We start from the raw sequence: 15,506 nt of genomic DNA on the forward strand, positions 1-15,506 counted from the left end.
AATAAATCCCACTTGGTCAGGGTGTATTTTTATTATATATTGTTGTATGTGATTTGCTAACATTGTGTTGAGAATATTTACATCCGTGTTTATAAGAGATACTAGTCTATAATTTTTCTTTCCTGAGATGTCTTTATCTAGTTTTGGTATTAAGGTAGTGATGGTCTCATAGAATAAGTTTGGAACTGTTCCCTCTGCTTCTAGTTTTTTAGAAGAGATTGTAGATTTGGATTACTTCTTTAAATGGTAGATTTACCAGTGAAACCATCTGGGCCTGATGTTTTCTCTTTTGGAAGGTTGTTAATTATTGATTCAATTTATTTAATAGATATAGGTCTATTTAGATTATCCATTTTTCCTTGTGTGAGTGTTGGTAGTTTTTGTCTTTCAAGGAATTGGTCCATTTTAACTAAGCTATCAAATGTGTGGACATAGGGTTGTTCATAGTAATTCCTTATTATCTTTTTAATGTCCATGTGATAAGTCGTAAGGACCTCTCATTTCTGAATTAGGTAATTTGTGTCTTCTCTCTATTTTTCTTGGTTAGTCTGCTAGAGGTGTATTGCTTTTATTGCATTTTCTAAAGAAACAGCTTTTGATTTTGTTGATTTTCTCTGTTCTCCTATTTTTAATTTCATTTCAACTCTAACTATTTTATTATGTCCTTTCTTCTGGTTGTTTTGGCTTAATTGGCTCTTCTTTCTTAGTTTTCTAAGGTGAAAGGTAGGCTACTCCCTTCAGATTTTTCTTCTTTTCTAAAATATGTATTTAATGCTATAATTTTACTCTATGCACTACTTTTGCTGCATCTCAGAAATTTTGATAAGGTGTGTTTTCATGCTCATTAAGTTAAAATAAACATATTTTTTTCTCCCAAGCATTTTTTCTTTAACTCATGTGTTATTTGTAAGTACTTCATTTAATCTCCAAAATTTGGGTATTTTTCCAGCTATCTTTCTGTTATTGATTTCTAATTTAACTCCCTATGGTCTGAGGACATACTTTGTATAACTTCTATTCTTATAAATTTATAAGTTTTTTTTTGTTTGGCCCAGAATGTGGTATACTTTGATAACTGTTCCACATAAATTTGAGAAGAATGTGCATTCCGCTGCTGTTAGATGGAGTGTTCTATAAATGTCACTTAGGTCAAGGTGATTGATAATTCTGTTCAGGTCATCTATATCTTCACTGACTTTATGCCTGCGTTATCTATCAATACTGGCAGTGAGATGTTGAAGTCTTACCTGTTGTAGTGGATTTATTTCTCCTTGCAATTCTGTCAGTTTTTGCCTGACATATTTTGATGTTAGGTGCACGTGCATTAAGAATTGTTATATGTAATCGGAAAACTGATCACTTTGTCATACTATATGCACCTCTTTATCCCTGATGATTTTTATTATTCCAAAGTCTGTTTCTTTGAATTTAGTATAGATCAGCTTTTTTTTCCCCCATTATGTTAACATGGTATATATTTCTCCATTCCTTTGCTTTTAATCTATATGAATTCTTATATTTAAACTCAGTTTCTTTTTTTTATAACCATTTTAAAAATGAAGTATAGTTAATATACAATGTTGTGGTAGTTTCAGGTGTACAGCAGAGTGATTCAGTTACATATATGTATATTTACATATATATATAGTTCTTTTTCAGATTCTTTTCCATTATAGGTTATTACAAGATATTGAATATATTTCCCTGTGTTATACAGTAGGTCCATGTTGTTTATCTATTTTATATATAGTAGTGTGTATATGTTCAACCCAGACTCCTAATTTTTCTCCCCCTGCATCCTGCTATCCTGTTTGGTAACCAGAAATTTGTTTTCTATGTCTGTGTAAACTCAGTTTCTTGTAGGCAAATACAGTTGGGTCTTATTTTGTTACCCACTGTGACAATCTTTGTCTTTTTATTGGTGTATTTAGACCATTCACATTTAAAGTGATTATATGATATGACTGAATTAATATCTATAATGTATCTTTTTAAATTTGTATTTGTTGTTTATTTTTCTCCCCTATTTCTCTGTCTCCTCTGATTTTAGTTAAGCATATTCTATGACTCCATTTTACTTCCTCTCTTGGCATATCAATTATACATTAAAAATATTGTTAGTGGAGCTTCAAGATGGCAGAAGAGAAAGATGCGGAGATCACGTTCCTCCCCACAAATACATCAGAAATACATCTACATGTGGAACAACTCCTACAGAACACCTACTGAACGCTGGCAGAAGACCTCAGACCTCCCAAAAGGCAAGAAACTCCCCAAGTACCTGGGTAGGGTAAAAGAAAAAAGAAAAAACAGAGACAAAGAATAGGGGCGGGACCTGCACCAGTGGGAGGGAGCTGTGAAGGAGGAAAGGTTTCCACACACTAGGAAGCCCCTTCGTGGGCGGAGACTGCGGGTTGCGGAGGGGGGAAGCTTCAGAGCCACGGAGGAGAGCGCAGCAACAGGGGTGCGGAGGGCAAAGCGGAGAGATTCCCGCACAGAGGAGCGGTCCCGACCAGCACTCACCAGCCCGAGAGGCTTGTCTGCTCACCCGCCAGGACGGGCGGGGGCTGGAAGCTGAGGCTCCGGCTTCGGAGGTTGGATCCCAGGGAGAGGACTGGGGTTGGCTGTGTGAAGACAGCCTGAAGGGGGCTAGTGCACCACGGCTAGCCAGGAGGGAGTCCGGGAAAAAGTCTGGAGCTGCCGAAGAGAAAAGAGGCTTTTCTTTCCTCTTTGTTTCCTGGTGCACAAGGAGAGGGGATTAAGAGCGCCGCTTAAAGGAGCTCCAGAGACAGGCGCGAACTGCGGCTATCAGCATGGACCCCAGACACGGCCATCAGCACGGACCCCAGACACGGCCATGGGACGCTAAGGCTGCTGCTGCAGCCACCAAGAAGCCTGTGAACAAGCACAGGTCACTATCCACAACTCCCCTCCCAGGAGCCTGTGCAGCCCGCCACTGCCAGAGTCCTGTGATCCAGGGACAACTTCCCCAGGAGAACGCACTGCGCGCCTCAGGCTGGTGCAACGCCATGCTGGCCTCTGCCACCGCAGGCTCGCCCCACATCCATACCCCTCGCTCCCCCCATCCTGAGTGAGACAGAGCCCCCGAATCAGCTGCTTCTTTAACCCCGTCCTGTCTGAGCGAAGAACAGACGCCCTCAGGTGATCTACACGAAGAGGCGGGTCCAAATCCAAAGCTGAACCCCGGGAGCTGTGTGAACAAAGAAGAGAAAAGGAAATTTCTCCCAGCAGCCTCAGGAGCAGCTGATTAAATCTCCACAATCAACTTGATGTACCCTGCATCTCTGGAATACCTGAATAGACAACGAATCATCCCAAATTGAGGAGGTGGACTTTGAGAGCAACGATATATATATATATATATATATATATATAAATATATATAAATATATATATATATATATATTTTTTTCCTTTTTCTCTTTTTGTGAGTATGTATGTGTATGCTTCTTTGTGTGATTTTGTCTGTATAGCTTTGCTTTTACCATTTGTCCTAGGGTTCTGTCTGTCCATTTTTTTTTTTTTTTATTACTTAAAAAATTTTTTTCTTAATAATTATCTTTTATTTTTTGTTCTAATAAATTTATTTTATTTTATTTTACTTTATTTTATCTTCTTCTTTCTTTATTTCTTTTTTTTCTCCCTTTTATTCTGAGCCGTGTGGAGGACAGGCTCTTGGTGCTCCAGCCAGGCATCAGGGCTGTGCCACTGAGGTGGGAGAGCCAAGTTCAGGACACTGGTCCACAAGAGACTTCCCAGCTCCACGTAATATCAAATGGCAAAAATCTCCCAGAGATCTCCATGTCAATGCCAAGACCCAGCTCCACTCAACGACCAGCAAGCTACAGTGCAGGACACCCTATGCCAAACAACTAGCAAGACAAGAACACAACCCCATCCATTAGCATAGAGGCTGCCTAAAATCATAAAAAGGCCACAGACACCCCAAAACACACCACCAAATGTGGACCTGCCCACCAGAAAGACAAGATCGAGCCTCATCCACCAAAATACAGGCGCTAGTCCCCTCCACCAGGAAGCCTACAACCCACTGAACCAACCTCAGCCACTGGGGACAGACACCAAAAACAATGGAAACTACGAACCTGCAGCCTACGAAAAGGAGACCCCAAACACAGTAAGTTAAGCAAAATGAGAAGACAGAGAAACACACAGCAGATGAAGGAGCAAGGCAAAAACCGACCTTGGTGGCTACCAACCGGTAGGTGGCTACCAGACCTAACAAAGGAAGAGGAAATAGGCAGTCTACCTGAAAAAGAATTCAGAATAATAATAGTAAGGATGATAGAAAATCTTGGAAATAGAATGGAGAAAATACAAGAAACATTTAACAAGGACCTAGAAGAAATAAAGAGCAAACAAACAGAGATGAACAACACAATAAATGAAATTTAAAATTCTCTAGAAGAAATCAATAGCAGAATAACTGAGGGAGAAGAATGGATAAGTGATCTGGAAGATAAAATAGTGGAAATAACTACTGCAGAGCAGAATAAAGAAAAAAGAATGAAAAGAATTGAGGACAGTCTCAGAGACCTCTGAGACAACATTCAACACAACAACATTCGAATTATAGGTGTCCCAGAAGAAGAAGAGAAAAAGAAAGGGACTGAGAAAATATTTGAAGAGATTATAGTTGAAAACTTCCCTAATATGGGAAAGGAAATAGTTAATCAAGTCCAGGAAGCACAGAGAGTGCCATACAGGATAAATCCAAGGAGAAACACACCAAGACACATTAATCAAACTATCAAAAATTAAATACAAAGAACAAATATTAAAAGCAGCAAGGGAAAAACAACAAGTAACACATAAGGGAATCCCCATAAGGTTAACAGCTGAACTTTCAGCAGAAACTCTGCAAGCCAGAAGGGAGTGGCAGGAAATATTTAAAGTGATGAAAGAGAAAAACCTACAACCAAGATTACTCTACCCAGCAAGGATCTCATTCAGATTTGGTGGAGAAATTAAAAGCTTTACAGACAAGCGAAAGCTAAGAGAATTCAGCACCACCAAACCAGGTTTACAGCAAATGCTAAAGGAACGTCTCTAGGCAGGAAACACAAGACAAGGAAAAGACCTACAATAACAAACCCAAAACAATTAAGAAAATGGTAATAAGAACCTACATATTGATAACTACCTTAAATGTAAATGGATTAAATGCTACAACCAAAAGACATAGACCGGCTGAATGGATACAAAAACAAGACCATATATATGCTGTCTACAAGAGACCCACTTCAGACCTAGGGACATATCCAGACTGAAAGTGAGGGGATGGAAAAAGATATTCCATGCAAATGGAAATCAAAAGAAAGCTGGAGTAGCAATTCTCATATCAAACAAAATAGATTTTAAAACAAAGACTATTACAGGAGACAAAGTAGGACACTACCTAATGATCAAGAAATAGATGAATCCAAGAAGAAGACATAACAGTTGTAAACATAGGAGCACCTCAATACATAAGGCAAATACTAACAGCCATAAAAGGGGAAATCAACAGTAACACAATCATAGTAGGGGACTTGAACACCCCACTTTCACCAATGGACAGATCATCCAAAATGAAAATAAATAAGGAAACACAAGCTTTAAATGATACATTAAACAAGATGGACTTAATTGATATTTATAGGACATTCCATCCTAAAACAATAGAATACACATTCTTCTCAAGTGCTCATGGAACATTCTCCAGGATAGATCATATCTTGGGTCACAAATAAAGCCTTGGAAAATTAAAAAAAAAATCATATCAAGTATCTTTTCTGACCACAACGCTATGAGACTAGATATCAATTACAGGAAAAAATCTGTAAGAAATACAAACACATGGAGGCTAAACAACACACTACTTAATAACCAAGAGATCACTGAAGAAGTCAAAGAGGAAATCAAAAAATACTACCTAGAAACAAATGACAATGAAACCACAACGACTGAAAACCTATGGGATGCAGTAAAAGCAGTTCTAAGAGGGAAGTTTATAGCTATACAAGCCTACCTTAAGAAACAAGAAACATCTCAAATAAACAACCTAACCTTACACCTAAAGCAATTAGAGAAAGAAGAACAAAAAAACCCAAAATTAGCAGAAGGAAAGAAATCATAAAGATCAGATCAGAAATAAATGAAAAAGAAATGAAGGGAACGATAGCAAAGTTCAGTAAAACTAAAAGCTGGTTCTTTGAGAAGATAAACAAAATTGATAAACCATTAGCCAGACCCATCAAGAAAAAAAGGGAGAACACTCAAATCAATAGAATTAGAAATGAAAAGAAGTAACAACTGACACTGCAGAAATACAAAGGATCATGAGAGATTAATACAAGCAACTCTATGCCAATAAAATGGACAACGTGGAAGAAATGGACAAATTCTTAGAAATGCACAACCATCCGAAACTGAACCAGTAAGAAATAGAAAATATGAACAGACCAATCACAAGCACTGAAACTGAAACTGTGATTAAAAATCTTCCAACAAAAAAAAGCCCAGGACCACATTGCTTCACAGGTGAATTCTATCAAACATTTAGAGACGAGCTAACACCTATCCTTCTCAAACTCTTCCAAAATATAGCAGAGGGAGGAACACTCCCAAACTCATTCTACGAGGCCACCATAACTCTGATACCAAAACCAGACAAAGATGTCACAAAGAAAGAAAACTACAGGCCAATATCACTGATGAACATAGATGCAAAAATTCTCAACAAAATACTAGCAAACAGAATCCAACAGCACATTAAAAGGATCATACATTATGATCAAGTGGGGTTTAGCCCAGGAATGCAAGGATTCTGCACTATACTCAAATCAATCAACGTGATACACCATATTAACAAACTGAAGGAGAAAAACCATATGATCATCTCAATAGATGCAGAGAAAGATTTCAACAAAATACAACACCCATATATAATAAAAACCCTCCAGAAAGTAGGTATAGAGGGAAATTTTCCTCAACACAATAAAGGCCATATATCACAAACCCACAGCCAACATCATCCTCAATGGTGAAAAACTGAAACCATTTCCACTAAGATCAGGAACAAGACAAGGCTGTCCACTCTCACCACTATTATTCAACATACTTTTGGAAGTTTTAGCCACAGCAATCAGAGAAGAAAAAGAAATAAAGGGAATCCAAATTGGAAAAGAAGAAGTACAGCTGTCACTGTTTGCAGATGACATGATACTATATACAGAGAATCCTAAAGATGCTACCAGAAAACTACTAGAGCTAATCAATGAATTTGTTAAAGTAGCAGGATACAAAATTAATGCACAGAAATCTCTTACATTCCTGTACACTAATGATGAAAAATCTGAAAGTGAAATTAAGAAAACACTCCCATTTACCATTGCAACAAAAAGAATAAAATATCTAGGAATAAACCTACCTAAGGAGACAAAAGACCTATATGCAGAAAATTATACGACACTGCTGAAAGAAATTAAAGATGATACAAATAGATGGAGAGATATACCATGTTCTTGGATTGGAAGAATCAACATTGTGAAAATGAGTCTACTACCCAAAGCAATCTACAGATTCAATGCAATCCCTATCAAACTACCACTGGCATTTATCAGAAAACTAGAACAAAAGATTTCACAATTTGTATAGAAACACAAAAGATCCCGAATAGCCAAAGCAATCTTGAGAAAGAAAAACGGAGCTGGAGGAATCAGGCTCCCTGACTTCAGACTATACTACAAAGCTACAGCAATCAAGAGAGTATGGTACTGGCACAAAAAGAGAAAGATAGATCAATGGAACAGGATAGAAAGCCCAGAGATAAATCCATGCACATATGGTCACCTTCTGTTTGATAAAGGAGGCAAGAATATACAGTGGAGAAAAGACAGCCTTTTCAATAAGTGGTGCTGGGAAAACTGGACAGCTACATGTAAAAGAATGAAATTAGAACACTCCCTGACACCATGCACAAAAATAAACTCAAAATGATTAAAGACCTAAATGTAAGGCCAGACACCATCAAACTCTTAGAGGAAAACATAGGCAGAACACTCTATGACATAAATCACAGCAAAATCCTTTTTGACCCACCTCCTAGAGAAATGGAAAGAAATGGGACCTAATGAAACTTAAAAGCTTTTGCACAGCAAAGGAAACCATAAACAAGACGAAAAGACAACCCTCAAAATGGGAGAAAATATTTGCAAATGAAGCAACTGACAAAGGATTAATCTCCAAAACATACAAGCAACTCATGCAGCTCAGTATTAAAAAACAAACAACCCCAAAAAAAAAAAAAAAAACCAAACAACCCAATCCAAAAATGGGCAGAAGACCTAAATAGACATTTCTCCTAAGAAGATATACAGATTTCCAACAAACACATGCAAGAATGCTCAACATCATTAATCATTAGAGAAATGCAAATCAAAAGTACAATGAGATATCATCTCACACCGGTCAGAATGGCCATCATCAAAAAATCTACAAACAGAAATTGCTGGAGAGGGTGTGGAGAAAAGGGAACCCTCTTTCACTGTTGGTGGGAATGTAAATTGATACAGCCACTATGGAGAACAGTATGGAGGTTCCTTAAAAAACTAAAAACAGAACTACCATACGACCCAGCAATCCCACTACTGGGCATATGACCTGAGAAAACCATAATTCAAAAAGAGTCATGTACCAAAATGTTCATTGCAGCTCTATTTACAATAGCCAGGACATGGAAGCAAACTAAGTGTCCATCGGCAGATGAATGGAAAAGAAGATTTGGCACATATATACAATGGGATATTACTCAGCCATAAAAAGGAACGAAACTGAGTTATTTGTAGTGAGGTGGATGGACCTAGAGACTGTCATACAGAGTGAAGTAAGTCAGAAAGAGAAAAACAATACTGTATGCTAACACATATATATGGAATCTAAAAAAAAAAAAAAAGAAAAAGGAAATGGTCAGAAGAACCTAGGGGCAAGACGCGAATAAAGATGCAGACCTACTAGATAATGGACTTGAGGATACGGGGAGGGTGAAGGGTAAGCTGGGACAAAGTGAGAGAGTGGCATGGACATATATACACTACCAAACGTAAAATAGATAGCTAGTGGGAAGCAGCTGCATATCACAGGGAGATCAGCTTGGTGCTTTGTGACCACCTAGAGGGGTGGGATAGGGAGGGTGGGAGGGAGGGAAATGCAAGAGGGAAGAGATATGGGGACACATTTATATGTATAGCTGATTCACTTTGTTATAAGCAGAAACTGACACACCATTGTTAAGCAATTATACTCTAATAAAGATGTTAAAAAAATATTGTTAGTGATTGGCCTACAGAGTTTGCATGTTTATTGCTTTTTAAAAGTAAACTTCCTAATTAAAGATTAACATACATGGGGAAAAGTGTACTAATAATAAGTATATAACGCGATGTATTTTCTCAAAGTGAACCACCCGTATAATTAGCACATAGTTCAGGAAACTGTATGTTACTACCATTTTAGAAACCCTCTTAGTGTCCTCCACCAGTTACTACAATAAAAGTAAACAGTTTGTCTGTTTTTGAATAAAATCTTTGGGAATTTATTTTTGTTCTTGTTACTTATGCTGGCTTTTATAGATGATAGTTGGTTTTCTTATTTTTGGACACTTCAAGTTGTATGCTCATATTTGGTTGTTCTTAATCTAAGACAAACCTGATTACTCAAATGGTGGATGTTTTCCTCTACAGAGAATGTGTATTTACTTTTACTATGAGCCAGGTGGCAAGGCCAACTTTGTAACTATTTTACTACACTTCGAGTGTCTCCGGCTTCATATAGGATTTTCAGGAACAGCTCCAGTACTATGTTGCTGATCTAATGTTCAGTCTTTTTTTTTTTTTTTTAATTTTTGGCTGTGTTGGGTCTTCGTTTCTGTGTGAGGGCTTTCTCCAGTTGCGGCAAGCGGGGGCCACTCTTCATTGCGGTGCGCGGGCCTCTCACTATCGCGGCCTCTCTTGTTGCGGAGCACAGGCTCCAGACGCGCAGGCTCAGTAGTTGTGGCTCACAGGCCTAGTTGCTCCGCAGCATGTGGGATCTTCCCAGACCAGGGCTCGAACCCGTGTCCTCTGCATTGGCAGGCAGATTCTCAACCACTGCACCACCAGGGAAGCCCTAGTATTCAGTCTTTCTACCATAATGTTGATATTAACGTTGCTCATAAGATCATCTAGCCTCTTGGGTGTGTTGACTGCTCACTGATCAGTTTTCAATGGACTTTTTTGTGGGAGGGGAGAGCGAGGTACTTTCCTCACATCCTGTGAGCCCAGTCATGCAATCACAACTACTTATTATGCATCCTTGAGTTGTTTTCTTGAAAAAGGGCTCTTAGTGTCTCTAGTCAGCCACAGCACGGGAATCGGAAATCCACATTAATTTCATTCTTAAAATGTATAAATCAATACTATGCCTTTACCTTAATGGGTATTAATAAAAAAGTGAGCCAATATCATCACTGTATGTTTCTTAATTAACTGATTGATACTTAAAAGTTACAGTTTTTTGCTATTTTAGAAAGTACCGGTCATATTAATATTTGGAAACAGTTAAAAAATGTGTAAGGCATGAAATCATTTTACTTGGGATTAGTAAATTTAATACTCCAACAAAATGATATGCTCAGATGATTTTATTTGAGTCAAAGAAATCTTGAGATTTCAGGAGTATTGCTGTTTCAAAATTCAGGTATAATTGTTTTTCTACAAGAAGACATGTATGCATAAATATGCTCAGAAACATAAGCTGTCTTTGTAAACCATTCTCTACCACTGACCCTCAAGGAGCTGTTTCATCTTCCCCTTGTATGTTGGGGCTTATTTCAATCATCACACCCAATTACAAATTAATGGCTAAAATGACTCCTAAAGGTTTGATTGGCTCACAGCTTCATTGTACCTAGTGAGGTTGTTCTTAATAAATTATGTTTTATGATATGTCAGGCAATTTGTATCTCATGCACACATGTGTAAAACTCTGCCTTGAAGATTAGTTCAATCTAAAATTTGCAATTCATTAAGATAAATGGAAGTGTCTCACCCCCATAGTGGTGTTCTGCTTTTCCAAGCTATCAAGATGACCAAAGCAGACAGTTCAAAATTGAATTGCCTAAGATGCATTTTTGCATATAAATGAACACTTCATGTTTTAAAAGTTAGCTCTCATTTTCAAAACTCAATACAAACTAGAAAAAGAACTTAAATTTTTGGAGCTTCTAAATGGTTACTCTGCTTTTTGATCAAGAAGTTTAATTAAAGAGTTTTCTAAAGACGGGAGATGTTTATTTTAGAAGAAAAGAGACAAGAGAAATCTAAAACTTATTTTCTGCCTTGCTTTTCAATGCCTGTTAGAATAGTCCCAGGAAAACTAGGGGTAGTTTTCCTTTCAACTTCTTCCCCCCCCACCAAAGGACAGTATTTTTGCATTGTTACAGCTATTTTGCAGGTTCTGATATTAGAACTCAGATGTCTTCCACGTGAAAACTCTTTCTAGAGTCTGTGGTTTTAGCCAAGAAATATCTGTGTCCGTTATTGTCACTTTTAGCCTGCAAGTTAAACAAATGTCCTACAATTATTAATAATATATTGTAAATAAGATATGAGGGTTAGGTGATGGTGGTAAGATATTAATTGGTTCATTCAATAGAAATAGGAGTGAAAACTGGAAACGTGGAGAAGTATAATGGGAGTTGGGCAGAGGTGTGTTGTTCCCTCTTCCCTGAAGAGTTGTTACTTTCCATGACAAAATAACTGTTCTAAAAATAATGCAGAAATTCTATAATCATGCTGTCCACTGAGTTGAAGATGATATGCAGATTACTGTTTTAAGCCATATATTTTGGAAGAAAAGATAAGCCATATGGCTACTGGAAATAAAGCAATATTTGGGGCCAGAAAAAAATGTATTTTCTTCTCTGTTACAAGGGACATGAACACCAGACTTAGCGTTGGACTTCATCATAGTTCTGACAGCTAGATGAAAATGTCAGGTGGATAAATGTTGAATGAATCCATATGTGGCTGTTAAAATGCAGGGATTGGCTGTGCCATGGACTTGTTTATACAGAGATGTTAAAGGTAGGAACAAAAGAGAAATTCAGCAAATCCACTAGACTTGTCAAATCTAGTTTGTTCTTAGTTTGCACACAAGTATATATGGAAATTAACTGCTGACCAATGTATCATATTTAATGGTGATCTCACCAAACAAACATAAATGTCAATCAACTTGGGGCCAAGCAAAAAACATTAAATTTCTAATCTTTTTTCTTTTGGTTAGAAAATGGAATAAAGATACTGATACTATAGCTTACGAATTAAAAAATAAAACAACACTTTTTTGGTGTGTCTTAGTAATGACAGCCCTAAAGATCAGAGCAATATTTAAACTTTCTAAAAATCATTTTTTTTTCTTAACCAAAAGATAGCTATAGCATACTAAAGATAGCTCTTTTCAAAATTATTTGGAGAAGAGTCATCAGAATGGAAGTCAACTAATAAAATCAGACTTGTGACACTTTTTATGTAGTCTCAAATTTCCCTATTGGCACAATATGTACCTTTCTGCTTTAACTTTGTTTATTCTGTTTCATTTTGAAAAGTTGCCATGCTGTACGGTAATCAAGTTGCTGACTGAGTTGGCCATTTGCTTCCTTTACAAATTCCTTTTCCATGGAGGAGTTATTTATAGACGGTTAAACATCTGGATGCATAATGATGTTTAGAACTTCCAGGTTTCAAAGTAGCCAGGACCATCTATCACATTCTCTGGTCTGGCTAAAGGGCTCGAATTCTCTTACTGACTTAACTCTGTAGACAAAGGATTTATTTGATCCCTTCAATGACAGATTTGCTCATAGGCCATCTTCAAAGCGTAGATTCCTATTTTAGCATGCCTCCGTGTCCTGATCTAATGTAGAACAGGTCTAACCAAAGTTTTCAATCTTTAAAAATTTTCTTTCTTTATTTATTTTGAAGTCAAATTTTATTTATTTTTATTTTTTGACTATTTTTTAAAATTTAATTCAATTTAATTTTTATTGAATGAAAGATACTTTAAATTCTATAGTGCTTTACAATTTTCAAAAGTTTCACACACATGATTTCATATAATCCTATAATAACCCTTCCCCCACCTCATATTGCCCCTCCCCGTTCCCTCTCCCCACTGGTGCCCACCAGTTTGTTCTCTATATGTGTGAATCTGCTTCATTTTTGTTTTATTCATTAGTTTGTTTTATTTTTTAGATTTCACATATAAGTGATATCATACAGTATTTGTCTTTCCTTTTTAAAATTTAAATGATTGGGAATCCCCTGGCTGTCCAGTGGTTAGGACTCTGCACTTCCACTGCAGGGGGCCTGGGTTTGATCCCTGGTTAGGAACTAAGATCCTGCAAGCCATACAGTGAAGCCAAAAAATAAAACATAAATTAAAAAAAAAAAACTTTAGATGATTTTAGGGCCATGTAAATTTTGGAACTCACTAACAGTTTAGGTCCAGCCAAGGATTGATTCAAATTGCTTTGTTATTTTTCTCAGGCTTTCCCATCATCAGGGTTACACCAATGGGAAGCTAACTTTTGCTGTTCAGTCAGTACATGACATTCCATTTTAGCCCTAGGGTAGCAGTTTATACAAAATCAGTATCAAAAGATAGAGTCTTTCCCTTTAGGGGGATGGAGGAATGTGGGTAGAGGTGATGTCTTTCATTCCCATGGCTTTAAATTTCCTGTATTTATATCTCCAGCCCAGACTTTTCTCTGTCGTTCAAGCTTCTATATTCAAATTCCTACATGAACAACTCTTTCCATATTTCAAATTTAACTTTTCTGAAATTAAATTTTTCTTCCTGCCTCTCCACCCCAACCTACTTCTGCTTCTACCTCAGCCTCCAACTCCCAATCTGTTCCTCTCTCAAACCCCCCCTCTCTAAGTCAGTGTCCTCACTAGCCATACTACTAAAGCCAGAAGCCATCTGGTCATCCTTGACTCAATCTTTTCTCTCACCTGCCACATGCAATCCATCAGCAAGCCTTCTGCTATCTTTAAAACGTATCTTCAATCCTTCACTTCTCTCCCTGTACCTCGACCATTACCTTTCTAATCCATTAGTATAATATTTCACCTAAACTACTACAACTACAGCAAGTTTCCTAATTGGCCATGCTTGCCTCCTCCTAATCCTTTCTTTTCAAAGTGGCCAGTGAAACTTCTAAAAATGCATCTCATATCACATACTTCTCCTGCTTTAACTACTTGATTGATTTTCCACTGGACCAATAATACAATGCAAATTCCTTATCATGGTGACCAGTGCCCTATAGGACATGGCAGCAAAAGACAACTCAGACCTCATAGCCTACCTATCCCTTTGAAGCTCAATAAGCTCCAGTTACACTGGTCTTCTTTCTAGTCCTCAAACATGCCAAGAAGTCTTGCCTTTGTGCTGTGCCTGTAGTTCCCCTCTCTGGCTTTTTGACTGGTTGACTTCTTTGCATCCATCAAGTCTCACGATAAGTGTTACCTACCCAGATATATCTTCCCTGAGTCACCAAGTCCCTCTAACTCTGCCACTGTTTTCTATTATAGCACCATTTTTTTCCCCTCCCGGCACTTACCTCAAGGGCTAATTATTTATTTCTTTGCTTGTTATGTTTTCCTTAAAAAATTTAAGTTCCATTAGATGATGGCCATATATATACATCAGTCTTGTTGACTACTTTAACTCTAGGGCCTATCAGAGAAATTGGTGCTCAGTAAATATTTGTTGAATGAAAGTATAATTATATGGATGGATGAATGAAGGCTTGTTTATTCTTTGAATCTTTATTTTATGATTACGGATTATATGTTGTTTGCACTGTAACATTTTGCTGATGAATATGTAGTGTTGCATGACTATTTGTGATGGATATTAAAATGCAAGATTTTCCAGATTTTTTTAAATGTCGTATGCAAGCTGACCATAAGTTGGAAGAAATTTTACTTTCATAATAAAATCATGTTGATTGTGTTTCAAAATTTGGATTATCCTTCATTAAAATATAATATATATTTTAATATATATTACAATTCTGATATAATAATTTCTGACTTCCTCTCCCTATAAATGGCATGCAGAACCCTGCGCCAGGGCTTAGTGATTGGTGTTCAGATAGAGGGGTGAAGAGTCACTTTTTTGGAGAGAGATGCTCTGTAGAGAATCAATTCTGAAGAAAGTGTCTTGGGGGAAATGCCAATTAAATTCCAGGCAGCCTGTTCAATGAATAAGTTAGCTGAAGGAAAGGCTCAGTATGACCCTCTAGGTGGAGCTGGGAAGAACTTCTAGAGAAGTTAAAAGTAAAGGAGAGAAATGAATCTAGAGTGAGTTGCTGAAGCAGATTTTAGATATTTCAAGTGCTTATGCTTTTATGTCGATAAGATATGGTAAAAGAT

At 37.3% G+C, this 15,506-nt stretch overlaps 1 long non-coding RNA gene across 1 annotated transcript in view; it reads right to left on the reverse strand.

The window, feature by feature from the left end:
* Window positions 1–3,414: 3,414 nt before the first annotated feature.
* LOC309639260 overlaps window positions 3,415–15,506 on the reverse strand; it is a 433,950-nt gene continuing 421,858 nt past the window's right edge. Inside the window, exon 2 of the long non-coding RNA XR_014251565.1 lies at window positions 3,415–7,650. This is a non-coding gene — a long non-coding RNA (uncharacterized lncRNA). The remainder of the gene's footprint in view (window positions 7,651–15,506) is intronic.

The sequence above is a fragment of the Balaenoptera physalus genome (assembly GCF_965194825.1).
Source record: "Balaenoptera physalus genome assembly, chromosome: 12".
Classification (NCBI taxonomy): Eukaryota; Metazoa; Chordata; class Mammalia; order Artiodactyla; family Balaenopteridae; genus Balaenoptera; species Balaenoptera physalus.